The sequence below is a fragment of the Coregonus lavaretus genome (genome assembly GCF_964263955.1).
Source record: "Coregonus lavaretus genome assembly, chromosome: 23".
Classification (NCBI taxonomy): domain Eukaryota; kingdom Metazoa; phylum Chordata; class Actinopteri; order Salmoniformes; family Salmonidae; genus Coregonus; species Coregonus lavaretus.
In genome coordinates, this window is record NC_140010.1 from 15,120,685 (window position 1) to 15,141,829 (window position 21,145).

The window sequence follows — 21,145 nt, forward strand, 5'->3', positions numbered from 1 at the left end:
CTCAGTTGGAGTTGGGCCACATCTGTAGAATGATATTTTCACAGCTATTTGAATAAAGTACAGAAAAAGGATAAAACAAATAACTATATATACACTTTAACATAATACAATGTTTATTGACTGAGTATAAGCACCATTCATCTTCAGAGATATATTAGGAGGTAGATATTCTAGGAAACACAGAGAAACGTGTGGCTATTTACAGCAAACAGGCATATTTTACAGTCACCAGTTGGACCCACGTGGGCCAAGTTTGACATATGTTGCTCCTCTGGTCTGTCAGTTCTAACCTTGTGCTATCACGTCCTGGGTCCTAACGTATCAGTAACACACAAACAGATCAATTTTTTCACAGATTATTCACATTCTGTACAGAGAGAGCCTGTGGGGCAGGGGCCAGGCTGGTCTGGGCTGAGGAGGCCTCCGTCTTACAGATTGATTTCATGGGGTCCCACTCCTCACTTTGACAGCCTCAGAGGCAGATGTCTTCCAGGCCGACGCACAGGGCAGGTTTCCTGGTGATCACACAGACGTATGCGATGAGGGGGCCTACCTCCCTCCCCAACACATTCTCCACCTCGTAACCTGGAAACTCCAGCACATGGGCAATCAAAACCTAACCATGGATCTATAGTTAGGCTATGGTCTTACATACAAGTTAGACATGCTCAATGAGAACAACAGTTGGGGCTAAGCTAACCATCAAATGTCAATGTTACTCTTATCATATAGTTTCTGACGACAAAACACAGTATTGTTATTATTCGATTGGCGGGGGGAAAACACCCAATGCAAAAATTCAATACACAATATATGTATTGGGTACTGTATGTGGTGCTGATCCACTTCAGTTAACCTGGATTATTGGGTTGCCCTGATTCTCAATAATGGATGTAAGCCAAGAATATACCAAGAATGCTGGATGGTATTTGATGGTCAGAGCCATACATTTAGATATATGGCTTTGATGGTGGTATGTGGTGATACTGGTGGTTGTATATTAGAACGCAATATAGATCCAACTTCAGCGACACTATTATCATATGGCTTCTCTTACAGTATTGATCTGTGTGAGTGAGTCAGGCCATTGTTCTAAACAGATCGCTTATCACAGTCTAACTATGGGATATTGGACAGATGACAATGATGTCACTGTGTCAGCAAACATACTGAGTCTGTTCTGACACATGGGAGGATCCAGATGCTGTACAGGTGCACTTACCCACACTTAACTGAAAGATAAGCACTGTCTACATCAATAAAAGGAAGGTAATGTACCGTATATTACATAACAGGTGAGCGAGAGAAAACTCACCTCATGGCCAGAGGCTGCAGAGTTCAACACAGACTTGATGGTGCTCTGCTGGAACTAGAAAACAGCAGAGAGAGATGATAATCGCCATACTAGGTATTTGAATGGTCTGTACTGGACCATCAAACTACAGTTCTTCATATATTACAGCACATGTATTATAAGAATGTTATAAGATATTATAAGCATGGACTTTATTTCAGAGCGTTTTTCAACAGTTTCACATTCCCATAACGATATGATCGAAGACTTTATTTGACAGCGACACTGTAAGAAAATACAGAAGTATGAGGATACCCTTCAAGTAATAAGATGTTTTGAGCTCACACCTTGATTAAGATTAGATTTGATCAACCTTCCCTTTCTGCTACTATATGCTTATACACTGCTATCACACATTGAAATACAGACATTTGCCGATACACATTCACATAACTAAAACTCTAAATCCCAGACTCTCACCAGCGAATCACAAGCCACACCATGGAATGCTTGACTGGAGACAACACAGACATAAGGTGTTATAATGCAGATGACTTCAAATTTCAACCATAATACCGAAGTTCCCTCTGGGAAAAATTCAGTTATTATATTCTATTATATTGGTAAACCAATAAGATTCAATCAGTTTATTAGGCTTATCCACAATAGCTCATCAGCAGGTGCATTGAAGACACAGCCTTTGGGGTGCCATCTCCAAGCGGTCGCTCCCACACAAGCTGCAGACTGGCCAGGAGTAGGCCGTGTCTTCATCCACACCAACTATCACACCCTGCAAACACCAACAAAACCATCAGCACCAGCCAGAGAAACAAACCACTACAGGACACCACACTGACTAACCTGGCTCACATAGGCAAGGAACATGGGCGGAAACTGAGACTTAGTGGTGTAAACATCTTATCAATATTCCACAGTGGTTTGGCTTAAAAACTAAAGATATAACAAGCTCTATAAGGAAATACATGTTTTATTCTTATCTGTGAGATGATCTGGATAGCAAGCGTTTACTCCCTTAACCGAACTGACACAATTTCAGTTAACGACCCGAGATGTGGCCCAACACACACAAACACTCGTACACACACGCACACCACCTTATGTAAGTTACAGTGCCTTCAGAAAGTATTTTCCCTAAAGAATTTGTCTTAGAGCCTCAATTTAAAATGGATTAAATTGAGATTTTGTATCACTGATCTACACACAATACCCCATAATGTGAAAGTGGAATTATGTTTTTAGAAAATTGTACAAATTATTTAAAAATGAAAAGCTGAAATGTCTTGATTCAATAAGTATTCAACCCCTTTGTTATGGCAAGCCCAAATACGTTCAGGAGTAAAAATGTGCTTAACAAGTCACATAATAAGTTGCATGGGTTCACTCTGTGTGCAATAGTAGTGTTTAACATGATTTCTTGAATGACTACCTCATCTCTGTACCCCACACATACAATTATCTGTAAGGTCCCTCAGTCGAGCAGTGAATTTCAAACAGATTCAACATAAGACCAGGGAGGATATCCAATGCCTCACAAAGAAGGGCAGCTATTGGTAGATGGGTAAAAACAAAAAAAAGCAGACATTGAATATCCCTTAGAGCATGGTGAAGTTATTAATTACACTTTGGATGGTGTATCAATACCCTAGTCACTACAAAGATACAGGCGTCCTTCCTAACTCAGTTGCTGGAGAGGAAGGAAATCATTCAGGGATTTCACCATGAGATCAATGGTGACTTTAAAACAGTTACAGAGTTTAATGGCTGTGATAGGAGAAAACTGAGGATGGATCAACATCATTGTAGTTACTCCACAATACTAACCTGAATGACAGAGTGAAAAGAAGGAAGCCTGTACAGAATACAAATTATATACACTGGAGTTGCTTACCAAGACGACACTGAATGTTCCCGAGTGGCCTAGTTACAGTTTTGACTTAAATCTGCTTGACAATCTATGGCAAGACTTGAAAATGGCTGTCTAGTAATGATCGACAACCAACTTGACAGAGTTTGAAGAATTATAAAAATAATAATGTGCAAATATTGTACAATCTAGGTGTACAAAGCTCTTAGAGATTTACCCAGAAAGACTCAGAGCTGTAATAGCTGCCAAAGGTGATTCTAACATGTATTGACTCGGGGGTGTGAATACTTATGTAAATGGTAATAATACTGCATTTCATTTTCAATAAATTTGCAAACAATTCTTACAAACATGTTTTCATTTTGTCATTATGGGGTATTGTGTTGAGATGGGTGAAAAACAAATCAATTTAATCAATTTTGAATTCAGCCTGTAACACAACAAAATGTGGAATAAGTCAAGGGATATGAATACTTTCTGAGGGCACCGTAGATCATTTCCAACTTGATTAAAAAAACTCTGAGCCTTCCCACAGAGCCAGGCAAGCTGCCAGAAGTTACTTACGAGTGTAGATAAAGATATATTATACCCTATTCAATACTACAGAGCCAAGCAGAGCTGTACCGTGCTGGCCTGGTTACCATAGTGGCTGGAACCGTGCAGGAAAGGAACATTTGAAGAAGCAAAAAACGATCTGAGCCAGGACAGCATGGTTCGGGTTGGTGTAAATGTGCGATTCAGGCATTGGTGTTTGTTGTATTATTCAGCCAGCTGATCAAACATGGAAGACCAGTGAGGGAGTCCTGAACTAATCCAGAGGGTTCACAGTTTCACCTTTGATCTCTCCTGTGACACAGGATGTTAACAGATGCTTCTTATCGTGATTTACTCAACTTTCCCTACATTTGCATTTAAAATAGACTGTAGTGTAGACAGACAGTGAATGGATTTTGTGCCAGTATCTTAAGGGCTTAAGTTATTCTGTAGTTTGATTTGATCACTTAAAGGAAAACTCCACCCAAAAACTATCTTTTGGTATTTGTTTCATCAGTCCATTGTTGATATAGTCCCAAAATGTTTTGCATGTCAGCATTCACATTTTCAAGATATGTAACTGTCAAAATACAGAAATCTGGCATCATCACATGATGCAAAATGCATCATACAGGCCAGATTTGAAAACTTGATTGATGACATACAAAACATTTTGGGACTATATCAACAATGGACTAATGAAACAAACACCAAAATATAGTTTTTGGGTGGAGTTTTCTTTTAATCAGATTAATATCAGCATCATTGGAAGGGTGTCTATTATCTCTTAATTACCGTTAGTAAATAGAGAAAGAGCAGCTTCTCCTGAGTGATAAGTCATTCAATAAACACATACCAAAACATATTGGATTAACCCAATAAAAAGAATACAAACCAAGTCAATTTTACTCACAAATGACTTTGCATTTATACCAACAAGGTTTGAGTGTTAAAAAGTACATTCCTTGAATTATTTGTTATTCAGTCCACAGCTAGCTATATTGGTGGGCCTTAAAAGTTTGTCAGAATCAGTGGCTCAACTGCTTGAGGGAAACTGTGAATAACAGCGGAAGAACACAGTGCATTCGACTAACCACAAGAACGCCTCTCTGTTTCTCACAAAGCAACACATACAAATAAGCTACAGCCACAAAACACTCAAAATAACAACTGTTTGTCTTTCTGTAACAAAACAACATCTGGGCCAACCCTGACAAATAATTTATTAAGGTGGAGAGCATGACTTTCAAGCCACAAAGGTGAATGACGTGTACAGTATATACAGTGGGGGAAAAAAGTATTTAGTCAGCCACCAATTGTGCAAGTTCTCCCACTTAAAAAGATGAGAGAGGCCTGTAATTTTCATCATAGGTACACGTCAACTATGACAGACAAATTGAGAAGAAAAATCCAGAAAATCACATTGTAGGATTTTTTATGAATTTATTTGCAAATTATGGTGGAAAATAAGTATTTGGTCACCTACAAACAAGCAAGATTTCTGGCTCTCACAGACCTGTGACTTCTTCTTTAAGAGGCTCCTCTGTCCTCCACTCGTTACCTGTATTAATGGCACCTGTTTGAACTTGTTATCAGTATAAAAGACACCTGTCCACAACCTCAAACAGTCACACTCCAAACTCCACTATGGCCAAGACCAAAGAGCTGTCAAAGGACACCAGAAACAAAATTGTAGACCTGCACCAGGCTGGGAAGACTGAATCTGCAATAGGTAAGCAGCTTGGTTTGAAGACATCAACTGTGGGAGCAATTATTAGGAAATGGAAGACATACAAGACCACTGATAATCTCCCTCGATCTGGGGCTCCACGCAAGATCTCACCCCGTGGGGTCAAAATGATCACAAGAACGGTGAGCAAAAATCCCAGAACCACACGGGGGGACCTAGTGAATGACCTGCAGAGAGCTGGGACCAAAGTAACAAAGCCTACCATCAGTAACACACTACGCCGCCAGGGACTCAAATCCTGCAGTGCCAGACGTGTCCCCCTGCTTAAGCCAGTACATGTCCAGGCCCGTCTGAAGTTTGCTAGAGTGCATTTGGATGATCCAGAAGAGGATTGGGAGAATGTCATATGGTCAGATGAAACCAAAATATAACTTTTTGGTAAAAACTCAACTCGTCGTGTTTGGAGGACAAAGAATGCTGAGTTGCATCCAAAGAACACCATACCTACTGTGAAGCATGGGGGTGGAAACATCATGCTTTGGGGCTGTTTTTCTGCAAAGGGACCAGGACGACTGATCCGTGTAAAGGAAATAATGAATGGGGCCATGTATCGTGAAATTTTGAGTGAAAACCTCCTTCCATCAGCAAGGGCATTGAAGATGAAACGTGGCTGGGTCTTTCAGCATGACAATGATCCCAAACACACCGCCCGGGCAACGAAGGAGTGGCTTCGTAAGAAGCATTTCACGGTCCTGGAGTGGCCTAGCCAGTCTCCAGATCTCAACCCCATAGAAAATCTTTGGAGGGAGTTGAAAGTCCGTGTTGCCCAGCGACAGCCCCAGAACATCACTGCTCTAGAGGAGATCTGCATGGAGGAATGGGCCAAAATACCAGCAATAGTGTGTGAAAACCTTGTGAAGACTTACAGAAAACGTTTGACCTGTGTCATTGCCAACAAAGGGTATATAGCAAAGTATTGAGAAACTTTTGTTATTGACCAAATACTTATTTTCCACCATAATGTGCAAATAAATTCATTAAAAATCCTACAATGTGATTTTCTGGATTTTTTTTCCTCATTTTGTCTGTCATAGTTGACGTGTACCTATGATGAAAATTACAGGCCTCTCTCATATTTTTAGGTGGGAGAACTTGCACAATTGGTGGCTGACTAAATACTTATTTTCCCCACTGTATACTGACTGAGAACATGCAAAGAGAGTAAGGTGGTGTTTCTGGGCTCAGGGGATCCCGCCTCACAGGCTGTGGTAAAGCCTGGGGCTGGGCTTGAGGTTGAGGCTGAGGTAAGTACTGGGTCTGGGACAATGGTAGTGACCATGGGCCCACTGTGCTCTCAGTATCTGGGCAGCACACAGATACCAGAGGCTGTAGCTGCACAACTGACTGCTCCACACACAGGATCACACCTGAACATGGAGAGAAATAATGGCATAGCATCATAAAAAAGTAGTTTGAACCTGACATTGGAGGTGCTAAAAGACAACAACCTTGCACTTGTCTTTTCCTAATAGCAGTGACTTAGCAGATATTTTCTTTATTGAGAAAATGTACTTACTACGACTGTGATATGTGGTTGTCTCACCTAGCAATCTTAAGATGAATGCACTAACTAAATTGCTCTGGATAAGAGTGTCTGCTAAATTACTAAAATGTAAAATGTGCTGCATGGTGCCCCACCCGGGCTGCTGCTGCTCCTGCAGACTGGGCTCAGTTACCACCAGCCAAACCTCCTCTGGGCTCTGATCCACATCACTACTTGGAAGAATGGAGGGGAGAGGGATGGGTGGAGAGAGAGAGAGAGAGTGGGGGATGGGGATAGTGGGTTTCATTCATATATCAGCCAAGATCATAATAAAGAGAGCAAGAGAAAAAGGGAGAGGGGATCAGTCATTACTGCAGATTAATAGTGAGAGAGATAGACAGAGAGAGACAGAGAGAGATAGACAGAGAGAGACAGAGAGAGATAGACAGAGAGAGACAGAGGGAGAGAGACAGAGAGAGAGAGAGGGAGAGAGAAAGAAATGAGCGTGAGAGACTATGAGCTTACTTGGAAAGTACAATTCTAAGTGCGCAGCACTCCCTTATGTGCTGCCTCAATACACACACACACACACACACACACACACACACACACACACACACACACACACACACACACACACACACACACACACACACACACACACACACACACACACACACACACACACCTGCTGACTCCAGTCCCTTAGGCAGTGTAAGACACTTATTAAGTGTCTTAGTGAATAAACACGTTTCTGTCTATCTGTTTGTGCATCAAATAAAAAGCATGAGGCTCTGCTGGCTCAGTGTGGTTGCTCTGATTCATTTACTTGATGACTGGCATGAAAAACAGAGTGGTATAGACAGAAAGCGTTTTTCTCCCTCCCAGAGGTCAAAGTGTAAAGGTTTCACTGATCAATGGTAAAGAATGCCTGGTAGATAGGTTAGTATGCATACAGATAGTGAAGGCTGCTCTCTACGTCAGTTGTTGCCTCTTGTCTTATCAACAGTCAGTTCAAATCACAAGCGTCTGTCCACCACAGCAGGACGTGATCATATTCCTGTAAACTATTCATTTGATTTACATCTACACATCTCTAATACGATACATATCACAGATGACAGTTTCTCAGTGATGTCTATACATTCTTATTGAATTCCAAGATGCATTTGAAAGTACCTGCATTCTTTTGTGGATGACAGCTACAGCGATGGCTGCTGAGCTCACACTGAAACATATAACAGGTAGTTACTTACTACAATTCATATTTGATTTCTACTGGTTCAAGAAAGAGTCAGAGTAAAGGAAAAATGTGTAATCTGGTGTTAACAACTCAATACATGTTTGGAGGAATAATACAGGAGGTAAAAACAAAGAGGAGAGATGAAAGCATCTCAAACTGTTGAGTTGGGTTAGACTTCCGTTTTGTGTGTGTACAGTTGAAGTCGGAAGTTTACATACACCTTAGCCATACATTTAAACTCAGTTTTTCACAATTCCTGACATTTAATCCTAGTAAAAATTCCCTGTCTTAGGTCAGTTCGGATCACCACATTTAAACTCAGTTTTTCACAATTCCTGACATTTAATCCTAGTAAAGATTCCCTGTCTTAGGTCAGTTAGAATCACCACTTTATTTAAAGAATGTGAAATGTCAGAATAATAGTAGAGAGAATTATTTGTTTCAGCTTTCATTTCTTTCATCACATTCCCTGCGGGTCAGAAGTTTACATTCACTCAATTAGTATTTGGTAGCATTGCCTTTAAATTGTTTAACTTGGGTCAAACGTTTCGGGTAGTCTTCCACAAGCTTCCCACAATTAGTTGGGTGAATTTTGGCCCATTCCTCCAGACAGAGCTGGTGTAACTGAGTCAGGTTTGTAGGCCTCCTTGCTCGCAGACGCTTTTTCAGTTCTGCCCACACATTTTCTATAGGATTGAGGTCAGGGCTTTGTGATGCCACTCCAATACCTTGACTTTGTTGTCCTTAAGCCATTTTGCCACAACTTTGGAAGTATGCTTGGGGTCATTGTCCATTTGGAAGACCCATTTGTGACCAAGCTTGAACTTCCTGACTGATGTCTTGAGATGTTGCTTCAATATATCCACATAATTTTCCTTCCTCATGATGCCATCTATTTTGTGAAGTGCAACAGTCCCTCCTGCAGCAAAGCACCCACACAGCATGATGCTGCCACCCCCGTGCTTCACGGTTGGGATGGTGTTCTTCGGCTTGCAAGCATCCCCCTTTTTCCTCCAAACATAACGATGGTCATTATGGCCAAACAGTTCTGTTTTTGTTTCATCAGACCAGAGGACATTTCTAAAAAAAGTACGATCTTTGTCTCTATGTGCAGTTGCAAACCGTAGTCTGGCTTTTTTATGGCGGTTTTGGAGCAGTGGCTTCTTCCTTCCTGAGCGGTCTTTCAGGTTATGTCGATATAGGACTGGTTTTACTGTGGCTATAGATACTTTTTTACCCGTTTCCTCCAGCATCTTTACAAGGTCCTTTGCTGTTGTTCTGGGATTGATTTGCACTTTTCCCACCAAAGTACGTTAATCTCTAGGATGAGTGGTATGACGGCTGCGTGGTCCCATGGTGTTTATACTTGCGTACTATTGGTTGTACAGATGAACATGGTACCTTCAGGTCGTTTGGAAATTTCTCCCAAGGATGAACCAGACTTGTGGAGGTCTAAAAAAAATGTCTGAGGTCTTGGATGATTTTTTATTTATTTTTTCCCATGTTGTCAAGCAAAGAGGCACTGAGTTTGAAGGTAGGCCTTGAAATACATCCACAGGTACACCTCCAATTGACTCAAATAATGTAAATTAGCCTATCAGAAGCTTCTAAAGCCATGACATCATTTTCTGGAATTTTCCAAGCTGTTTAAAGGCACAGTCAACTTAGTGTATGTAAACTTCTGACCCACTGGAATTGTGATACAGTGAATTATAAGTGAAATAATCTGTCTGTAAACAATTGTTGGAAAAATTACTTGTTTCATGCACAAAGTAGATGTCCTAAACGACTTGCCAAAAACTATAGTTTGTTAACAAGAAATTTGTGGCGTGGTTGAAAAACGAGTTTTAATGACTCAAACCTAAGTGTATGTAAACTTCCGACTTCAACTGTATATGTATACGTGTGTGTGTGTGTGTGTGTATGTATGTATGTATGTGTGTCACTAGTTACCTGCAGTATGTTTCAGGGTTTGTTGTGTAGGAGGCAGGTATAGAGGGGATAAAGGCTGTCGACTTCCAAGGTCTTTGCTGTTTGAACATAAAAGAGATTGACTGCCGACCCTCTGTTCAGAGGTGCTACGTACTGTCGGCAGGCAAACATTTGACAATCCAACCGGTGTGGCTTTAATTCAGTCAGTTCTCATAGGCAGTTTCTTATGCTCACATAAATGAACCATAATACCATGGGTTCTCTATATAAATGAGAGGGGCATCACAGGTGGCCAGAGGCTGTCTATCAGGTTTAAGAGTCTGGTACACCTGTGAGAGAGAAGATGAAGAAGACAGTGAGGTACAAGCTATACAGAGAGGGAGGTGCAACAACATCACAGTTGTTTTCACTTCTATGGAATCACAGATCTGTTAAGACAGGGCACTTTATAGTTTCACAGAATCAACAGAAAGCATGCTGAGACTGGTGCGATACACACACACCTCCCTTTATCACTATCAATCTCACACACACTGAAAAGAGGAACATAGAACAAACACCCTATGTAAATCACATACAAAAACAAGTATAGCTTCTATTGGTTTCAATTGACAATTTGAGGGTTTGGATGTTGCAAAACATTTTAAAAAAACAATACCATCCCCACCCCAAAAACAAAATAAATGAAACTCAGTGTGTGAAAGGTGGAGTTGGTGCTACTATTCCTCCTCCTGCTGTCACTCAGTCTGTTGTTAGGAACCAGTTCCCCAGGTCCTAATCAAAGCGTATCTGTGTACATAACTGGCTCTGCAGCCCAGGCTGGTACAACAGGTCAGGGTAAAGACTGAGCTCACCTCACACATCATTTTGTTACTGAGATCTGATTGTAGCATTATTGTAGCTTTCTACAAGTGGGAGTATGTGAGTACTGAAAAGGGGGAGTCAAGGACAACAGTAACATTTGTCATAATGACTAGACATGATTATAGCAGCTTTATGTAATTGTTAATTTAATGATGGTTAAAATGTGGAGGTTTTTAAGTGCCAACACATTATCAATAACACTTGTTTAAGCCTTGATAGAGAGGCGTTTAAAAAGACTGAACATCAGCTATTGTATATGACATGGATGTTTTATTTTGCACAGTATAAAATGGTGGCTACATGTGTTTGGCACAATCCCAAATTGACCCCTAAACCCTACGCACTTCTGGAGATCTGAGAGAATTTAACAGGTGTACGCAATATGGTTATCACACCACCTTGACCTCTGAAAGGCTAGGTGGAAGTTTCACCATATCGCTTTCACCTGTCCAATCCTCTCAGATCTCCACATGTGCAGTGGGTGTAGGGTGTAGGGGTCGATTTGGGATTGGGCCTTTGTTTTTGCTCCTGAAGGTGATATATCCACCATGGCTGACTGTAAACAACACCCTGCAGCATTATGGGATGCTGTCCGGCAAACCGGGATGATTCCAGAAGTAAATTAAGATGAGCACGCACTCTAACCCCTCCTCTAAATGTCCCCACACCAGTTCTCCAAACTGTTACTAATCTGAGCTCCTGACTGTGGAAAGTAACTCATAGGTCCAGTGCGTGCACCGATGATGTATCACTTTACATGTAAACATGGGACAGTGACATGGCAGGATGATCAGCGGGCGGCCATCTTGAACTCAGGTTGGAAAGTTCTTATGAGAGGTACATAGGTTAAATGAGGGCAGTGGAAACTGTCCATGGCTTTCATATCGCCGACACATTTGGCAGCTATCATACATTCACAGTTCACACCTGTTTTTGTAGCTTTAGCTTCAGGCTCAGATATCAGATATCACAGGCCTTAGCCCAGAGCTGTGTTAGCCCTGCTAGGGAGACTCGCAAATAATCACCAAAATCTTAATACATACACGTGTACAGGAAAATACAAACCTTGGACTAACTATAGTCTGTATCCCTGAGTTGAAGTTCAGGTGAAATGGCCTACATTATTTGGTGTGTGTGTGTGTGTGTGAGTCTGTGTCCGTAGGTGTGTGTGCGACTCTCTCCGACTTCCTGGTGTAGAGGGGAAGGAGGTCTTGGCAGGGCAGGGTGTGGAGCTGGACCACACTGAACATCCCCTAGCCGTCCTGGACCAGCGCACACAGCCTAAGACCAATCCACAAAGAAACAGGGAGAATGGAGTGAAATAAACTGAGGGTTGCAAGAAAAGGATGTTGTTTACCAGTCCATTGTCTATCATTTAAAATCTGTATTCGTATAATAATTGGTGTTGGTGATAGCGTAAGAATATAATATTAATTGAACAAACATTCTGAACCAAACCCACTGTTTTGAACCAAGCCCAAAACCACTGCTTTGAACCAAACCCAAACCCACTGCTTTGTGAATAGGGCTAATGTTGAAGTGTGTGAGGTTGGTGGCTGGTTTGACAGGCTGGCTGCTGAGAGAGAGGACCTTTGGCCTAGTAAACAAGATGTGCTGCACTGCTACTGCATACTGCTGCTCCCAGCGACCAAGGAGTAAAAGGACATAGCAGGAGTTACTAGGAGGTATCAGAAAGAGTTACTAGGACTAACAGAGGGATATCAGAGGGAGTTTGCAGGAGGAGTTACCAGGACTAACAGAGGGATATCAGAGGGAGTTAGCAGGAGTTATTAGGAGGTGTCAGAAAGAGTTACTAGGACTAACAGAGGGATATCGGAAGGAAGTTAGCAGGAGGAGTTACTAGGACTAACAGAGGGATTGTGGCAGGTGATTTCGGACGGAGTCAGGCGCAGGAGGGTAAATCACAGAATATACAGTTTAATCAGGAACACAGCGATACGCATCAATGCGTAATACACTCCTTGGAGAAAACAAGGCACACAGGTGAATATCCCGGCGATACGAATACAAAGTAGCTCCACCGAGCTATAATACCTCCACAATAAACAATCACACACAAAGACAAGGGGGCAGAGGGAACACTTATACAGGTACTGATGAGGGTTAATGAACCAGGTGTGTGTAATAAACAAAACAAAACTAATGGAATGATGAGATGAGGCACGGCAGTGGCTAGAAGAACGGTGACGATGAACGCCGAAGCCTGCCCGAACAAGGAGGGGAGGCAGCTTCAGAGGAAGTTGTGACAGTACCCCCCCCCCCCCCCACACACTTGACGCGCAGCTCCAGCAGCACGCCGACACCGGCCTTTGGGACGGCCAGGAGGATGCGGAGCAGGTGGAAATCCCGCAACAGGGAGGGATCGAGGATATCCCTTACCGGGACCCAGCACTGCTCCTCCAGACCGTACCCCTCCCCCTCCACGAGGTACTGAAGGCCCCCCACCCGACGCCTCGAATCCAGGATGGAACGGACTTGGGTATGCCGGGGCCCCCTCGATGTCCAGAGAGGGCGGAGGGACCTCCCGCACCTCAGACTCCTGGAGCGGACCAGCCACCACCGGCCTGAGGAGAGACACATGTAACGAGGGGTTAATACGGTAATCTGGAGGGAGTAGTAACCTATAGGTAACCTCGTTTATTCTCCTCAGAACTTTGAACGGCCCCACAAACTGCGGGCTCAGCTTCCAGCAGGGCAGGCAGAGGGGCAGATTCCGAGTCGAGAGCCAGACCCGATCACCCGGTACAAAGACCGGGGCCTCACTGCGGTAGCGCTCAGTGTTGGCCTTCTGGCGACACACGGCGCGCTGGAGGTGGACGTGAGCAGCGTTCAACGTCTCCTCCGCACGCCAAAAACCAGTAATCCAGAGCTTCGGTCTGGCTCTGATGCCACGGTGCCAGAACCGGCTAATAACCTAAAACACATTAAAATGGTGATAGGTTAGTGGAGGAGTGGCAGAGAGAGTTCTGGGCATATTCGTCCCATGGCAAGAACACCGACCACTCCCCCGGCTGGTCCTGGCAGTAGGACCACAGGAACCTACCCACATCCTGATTCACCCGTTCCACCTGCCCATTAGACTCAGGGTGAAACCCAGAGGTCAGGCTGACCGAGACCCCCAGACGTTCCATGAACGCCTTCTAGACCCTAGATGTAAACTGGGGTCCCCATTCAGACGCTATGTTCTCTGGCACCCCGTAGTGCCAGAAGACGTGAGTAAACAGGGCCTCCGCAGTCTGCAGGGCCATGGGGAGACCGGGCAGAGAAAGTAAGCAGCAGGCTTAGAAAAGCGGTTCACAACGACCAGGATGGTGGTGTTACCCTGAGAGAGGGGAAGATCAGTGAGAAAGTCAATACACAAGTGGGAGATGGCCGTTGTGGAACTGGTAAGGGATGTAACTTACCCACTGGGAGGTTAGTTAACCCTAACCCTAACCCTAACCCTTTCTCTGGGCGCACACCGGGCAGGAGGAGACATACACCCTCACGTCCTTAGCCAAGGTAGGCCACCAGTACTTCCCGGTCAGGCAGCGCACTGTACGAACGATACCTGGGTGACCAGAGGAGGGGGACGTGTGTGCCCAATAGATCAGACGGTCACGGAGAAGAGATGGCACGTACCGCAGCCCAGCTGGGCACTGAGGTGGAGATGGCTCTGTGCTTAATGTCCGCTCTATGTCCACGTCCACCGCCCACACTACCGGCGCCACAATGCAGGAGGCCGGGAGTATGGGGGTGTTGTCTATGGGCCTCTCCTCTGTGTCGTACAGCTGTGACAGTGCGTTTGCCTTCACGTTCTTTGTACCCGGTATGTAGGACAGTGTAAAATCAAACCGGGTGAAGAACAGGGCCCACCTAGCCTGGCAAGGGTTCAGCCTCCTCGCTGCCCAGATGTACTCCAGGTTACGGTGGTCAGTCCAGACGAGGAAAGGGTGTTTCGCCCCCTCGAGCCAGTGCCTCCACACGGTCAGGGCTCCCAACAGCTCCCGATCACCAACGTCGTAGTTCTGCCCTGCCAGGCTGAGCTTCTTAGAGAAGAAGGCACAGGGGCGGAGCTTGGGTGGTGCGCCCGAGCGATAAGATAGGACAGCGCATATCCCTACCTCGGATGCATCCACCTCCACTACGAATGATAATGATGGATCGGTATGGGCCAGCACCGGGGATGAGGTGAACAGAGCCCTCAGGTTACTGAAAGCCCTGTCAGCCTCAGCAGACCAGCGGAGCCGGGACGGCCCACCCTTCAACAGAGAGGTGATGGGAGCTGCGACCTTGCCAAAGCCCCGGATAAACCTCAGACAGTAATTGGCAAAGCCAATAAAGCGCTGCACCTCCTTTACCGTGGTTGGAGTCGGCCAATTACGCATGGCTGAAATGCGATCTCCCTCCATCTCCACACCTGAGGTGGTGATGCGGTATCCGAGGAAGGAGACGGACTGTTGGAAAAACAGACACTTTTCTGTCTTGGCATAAAGGTAATGTTCCAACAGTCGGCCCAGCACTTTGCAAACCAGGGACACATGCTCGGCGTGCGTAGCGGAAATACACCAGAATGGCATCGATGTAGACCACCACACCGCGACCAAGCATGTCCCAAAACACCTCGTTCACAAAGGACTGGACTCCTGTTGGACATGTTGTCAGAAACCACTGCAGAGTCTCACCTGATGGAGAAGGAGCTGGAAGAGGTGTGAGGGGAACGGCACCTCCTTACCTTCAGGCTCTGATCAGACCCTACACCCAAACAAGGGCACTACGTTCATCCACCTCTGGCCTGCTAGCCCCCCTACCTCTATGGAAGTACAGTTCCCGCTCAGCCCAGTCAAAGCTATTCGCTGCTCTGGCACCCCAATGGTGGAACAAGCTCCCCCACGACGCCAGGACAGCGGAGTCACTGACCACCTTCCGGAGACACTTGAAACCCTACCTCTTTAAGGAATACCTGGAATGGTATAACAGTAATCCTTCTACCCCACCCCCACCCCCCATTAAAAAAAAGAAAAAAAAAGGAGTGGTTGTCCCACTGGCTATCCTAAGTTGAATGCACCAATTTGTAAGCCGCTCTGGAGAAGAGCGTCTGCTTAATGACTTAAATGTAAATGTTAAATGACTGGAAGACTGATGGAGCATTCATCAAACCGTACGGCATCACCAGGTATTTGTAATGCCCCGTGTTTGTGCTGATGCAGTCTTCCACTCGTCACCTTCTCGGACACGCACCAGGTTGTACGCACTCTGGAGATCTAATTTTGTGAAGAAGCGTGACCCATGCATTGACTCGATTACAGATGGGATGAGGGGTAGAGGATAACTATAATGAATTGACCCCTTGTTAAGTGCTCGGTAATCAATGCAAGGGCGCAGACCTCCGTCTTTCTTCTTCACAAAAAATAAAGTTGAGGAGGCGGGCGAAGTGGAGGGACGTATGAACCCCTGGCGCAGGGACTCAGAGACGTATATCTCCATCGCCTCCGTTTCAGCCTGCGACAGGGGATATACATACTCCTGGGGGTCACAGCGTCTACCCGGAGGTTTATCGCGCAATCCCTCACCCAATGAGGTGGTAATTTGGTCGTCTGCGTTTTGGAAAACGCGTGCGCCAAATCGAGGTATTCGGGGGGAATGGGCACGGTAGTGTCTGGAATTTCCACCAACGGAAACAGCTAGACACCTACCCTGACACTCTCGCGACCACCTCGTGAGAACCCTCTGCGGCCATGAAAAGGTGGGGTTGTGTAGTGCTAACCAGGGAAGACCCAACACAACAGGGAAATCGGGAGACTCAATAATAAAAAACGTGACTTGCTCTCTATGGGTCTCTTGCGTAACCATCGTGACTGGTGCTGTAACTTCCCTAACAAAACCTGACCCTAATGGTCGACTGTCAAGTGCTTTGATGGACAATGGAATGGGTAGGGAAACCAATGTAATACAGAGACTATTAGCCAAAGCTCGGTCCATAAAGTTCCCAGCTGCGCCTGAATCGACCAGCGCCTTACTCTGGGGAACTACCGGGTAATCAGGGAAGTTGACGTGTATGGTGCAGTGCGCAGCAGAGGGCTCTGAACGAGTGTGGGTTTGTGCTACCTGGGGTGACGTGAGAGTGCCCTGCCTTCCGCCTCCAGACCCGGCAGAACCCTGACGACAGCGTGCAGCAGAATGTCCTCTCCTGCCACAAGAGTGACACTGGAGCTGTCGTCCTCTGTTCTCCCGGATCGCTGCACCACCTAGCTTCAACGGAACAGAATCCGGGTTGAAAGGGGGTGAAACGGGCAGGCCCCTTCCAGGACGTCCTCTTGAAGCCAGCAGGTTGTCCAACCGGATGGCCATGTCCACCAGCTGGTCGAAAGTCAACATGGTATCCCAGCAGGCTAGCTCCCTTTGGACGTCCTCTCGCAGGCTGCACCGGAAGCTGTTGATGAGGGCCCGCTCGTTCCAGGGCAAAGTCCTGCGCAGTCCTCGTCCCCTGCCTCAGTTGGACCAGTAGCTTGCCCGCCTCTCTACCTTCGGGCGGGTGATCGAAGACTGCCCGGAAGAGGCGAGCAAACTCCATGTAGTTGTCCAACGTGTCTCCTCCTTCACTCCAGACCGCGTTGGCCCACTCCAGGGCTTTCCCCGAGAGGCAGGAGACGAGGGCGGACACCTTCTCCCGCTTCGATGGAGCCGGGCTGATGGTTGAGAAGTAGAGATCCAGCTGCAGGAGGAATCCCTGGCAGCGGGCAGCTGTCCCATCATACTCCCACGGTCGGGATAGGTGAATCCCTCTGGGTGCTGGGGTGTGGGTGGCTGGATCCGTTTACTCAGCTGGTCCCGAAGGGACGGGTCCTCTCCTCTCCAGGCGTTGGACGACCTGGAGAACCCGATCCATCGCTTCTCCCAAGCTGGCTAGCATAGTAGAATGCTCCCGAACCCACGCCACGACTCCAGGCATGTTCTCTTCTCCTGCTGACTCCATGTTCAGGTGTGTGATTCTGTGGCGGGTGATTTCGTACGGAGTCAGGCGCAGGAGGGTAAATCACAGAATACATAGTTTAATCAGGAACACAGCGGTACGCATTAATGCGTAATACATTCCAGTGCGGTAAATACGGCGAAAACAAGGCACACGGGTGAATATCCCGGTGATACAAATACAAAGTAGCTCCACCGAGCTAAAATACCTCCACAATAAACAATCACACACAAAGACAAGGGGGCAGAGGGAACACTTATACAGGTACTGATGAGGGGATATGAACCAGTTGTGTGTAATAAACAAGACAAAACAAATGGAATGATGAGATGAGGAGCGGCAGTGGCTAGAAGGCCGGTGACGACGAACGCTGAAGCCTGCCCGAACAAGGAGGGGAGGCAGCTTCGGAGGAATTCGTGACAGGGATATCAGAGGGATTTAGCAGGATGAGTTACTAGGACTAAGAGGGATATCAGAGGGAGTCAGCAGGAGGCGTTAGTAGGAGGAGTTAATATGAGGAGTTAGCAGTAAGCTTTGGCAGAAAGAGAAGGCAGAAAGAGATAGGAGTTCAAGTCCAGACACAGCCCCTGTACTTACCAGTCCTAAGAGGGAGGTTAAAGACAGGTTAAAGACAACATGGAGGGGACTGCTTCTCTTAGTGCTCTATGGGGGAGGAGGAGGAGGAGGAGGAGGAGAAGGGAGAGGCTCGTAACAGACAAATGTTCAAGGCTATCCATGCATATTTATTTTACAGACACTAGGAACATTTTGAGTCTGTTGGTTTACATTCTAGTCACCTGATTGGCTATATAAATTGTGTTGGTAAACATTGGTCTGTCTGTGTTCATTTCAAGGGACCTGAAAATATCTCACTACATTCTTCACATCACACCACTTTGCTAGGGAACGGTACAGCATTTTATTAACGTGTTGTTTTAACTTGTTTGGTAATTGACAATTAACAATCTAAATCCTACTCAAGTATAGCAGACAATGGATGAGTCCAATAAACAAAGAAGAAATATCAGTCTACTACACTCTTTGGCAAAGTTTCAATCACTCAATAAGGCAAATAAGGTAATCATCCTCCATGCTTATACTGTCATTATTTATAAGAGTATATACAGTGGGGGAAAAAAGTATTTAGTCAGCCACCAATTGTGCAAGTTCTCCCACTTAAAAAGATGAGAGAGGCCTGTAATTTTCATCATAGGTACAGGTCAACTATGACAGACAAAATGAGAATTTATTTGCAAATTATGGTGGAAAATAAGTATTTGGTCAATAACAAACGTTTCTCAATACTTTGTTATATACCCTTTGTTGACAATGACACAGGTCAAACGTTTTCTGTAAGTCTTCACAAGGTTTTCACACACTGTTGCTGGTATTTTGGCCCATTCCTCCATGCAGATCTCCTCTAGAGCAGTGATGTTTTGGGGCTGTCGCTGGGCAACACAGACTTTCAACTCCCTCCAAAGATTTTCTATGGGGTTGAGATCTGGAGACTGGCTAGGCCACTCCAGGACCTTGAAATGCTTCTTACGAAGCCACTCCTTCGTTGCCCGGGCGGTGTGTTTGGGATCATTGTCATGCTGAAAGACCCAGCCACGTTTCATCTTCAATGCCCTGGTGCAGGTCTACAATTTTGTTTCTGGTGTCCTTTGACAGCTCTTTGGTCTTGGCCATAGTGGAGTTTGGAGTGTGACTGTTTGAGGTTGTGGACAGGTGTCTTTTATACTGATAACAAGTTCAAACAGGTGCCATTAATACAGGTAACGAGTGGAGGACAGAGGAGCCTCTTAAAGAAGAAGTTACAGGTCTGTGAGAGCCAGAAATCTTGCTTGTTTGTAGGTGACCAAATACTTATTTTCCACCATAATTTGCAAATAAATTCATAAAAAATCCTACAATGTGATTTTCTGGATTTTTTTTTCTCATTTGTCTGTCATAGTTGACGTGTACCTATGATGAAAATTACAGGCCTCTCTCATCTTTTTAAGTGGGATAACTTGCACAATTGGTGGCTGACTAAATACTTTTTTCCCCCACTGTACTTATCAGAGGATAGTTACGTGACAATTAACACCCCCATCCTTAGCGCCTGCATTATTGTTTGCCACTTGGCCTAAAATTGGTTGTCCATGCTGTATCAATATTTCAATAATAAATAATTAGATTTTTCCATTGTGTTAATGATGGCGGATTGATTGATTTCCAAGTTTTTAGTACACATTTTTTCAAGATGAGTGATGAGACGAGAATTGTCCAGCCCATTGTGTATCTCACTACACCCAAATGTACCATGCCTTGAAATTTGCAGACAGACGGATTAAAAGTAAGTTTACATTGTAATACTTCTGACAGCCAACTATCTAGCTCTGCCCACAACTTCTGGACTTTTACGATTTATAAACAAACCAACAACGAAGGCAGGGACAGAGAAGTAGTCTAATATGAAATTGTTTACAGTGACACTAAATATAGTGTTGACGGGTCTCCTATTACAGCTAGTATCTCTTTGTGCTGTGGTCAAGACATTTGTGCATTTGTTTATCTTAGTTACCAAACACACATTTATAGCTACATTCATTTGGAAGATTTATCATTTTGGGTGGAACTAAATAAAAAGACCCCTTACTCTCTGACTAAAACTGACAATCACTTCTAATTTCTGAATGTTAACAAAATTGACCTGAAATCAGAGTCTAATCCAGAATAGCTCACTTTGTCCACAATGGCCTAAACAGTCACTGTTTTAGAGTCAACTGTGGCACAAAACTTAGGCCAAAACAAGTTTATAATTTTTTCGACAGCAGAGCAGGTTCAAACCTGAAAAACCTAAAGTGAAAGCTGATCTGTGAGTAGATAGAGACAGAGTTGGGGAGAGGGGTGAGAGAGAGGAGTCTTGTGGTATTACCACCTTGACATAAACAACCACCCACCGCCCAGCTTCTAAACTAAAACTATCCCCCATTCAGCCTTTTTAGCTTTCTCTAATGTCAAACATGTAATGTGTGGTGTACCGCAGGGCAGCTCTCTAGGCCCTCAACTCTTTTCTATTTTTACCAATGACCTGCCACTGGCATTAAACAAAGCATGTGTGTCCATGTATTCTGATGATTCAACCATAGACGCATCAGCAACCACAACTAATGAAGTCACTGAAACCCTTAACAAATTGCAG

General features: G+C 44.8%; 1 pseudogene across 1 annotated transcript in view; it reads right to left on the reverse strand.

Annotated features, from left to right (window-relative positions):
* Positions 1-90: 90 nt before the first annotated feature.
* LOC311098884 overlaps positions 91-21,145 on the reverse strand; it is a 64,683-nt pseudogene continuing 43,628 nt past the window's right edge. Inside the window, exons 10-16 of the transcript XR_014615696.1 lie at positions 12,122-12,367; positions 10,374-10,450; positions 6,664-6,807; positions 1,979-2,097; positions 1,795-1,808; positions 1,316-1,369; positions 91-616 (exon numbers count right to left, since the gene is read on the reverse strand). The product of XR_014615696.1 is annotated as an uncharacterized misc_RNA (transcript). The remainder of the gene's footprint in view (positions 617-1,315; positions 1,370-1,794; positions 1,809-1,978; positions 2,098-6,663; positions 6,808-10,373; positions 10,451-12,121; positions 12,368-21,145) is intronic.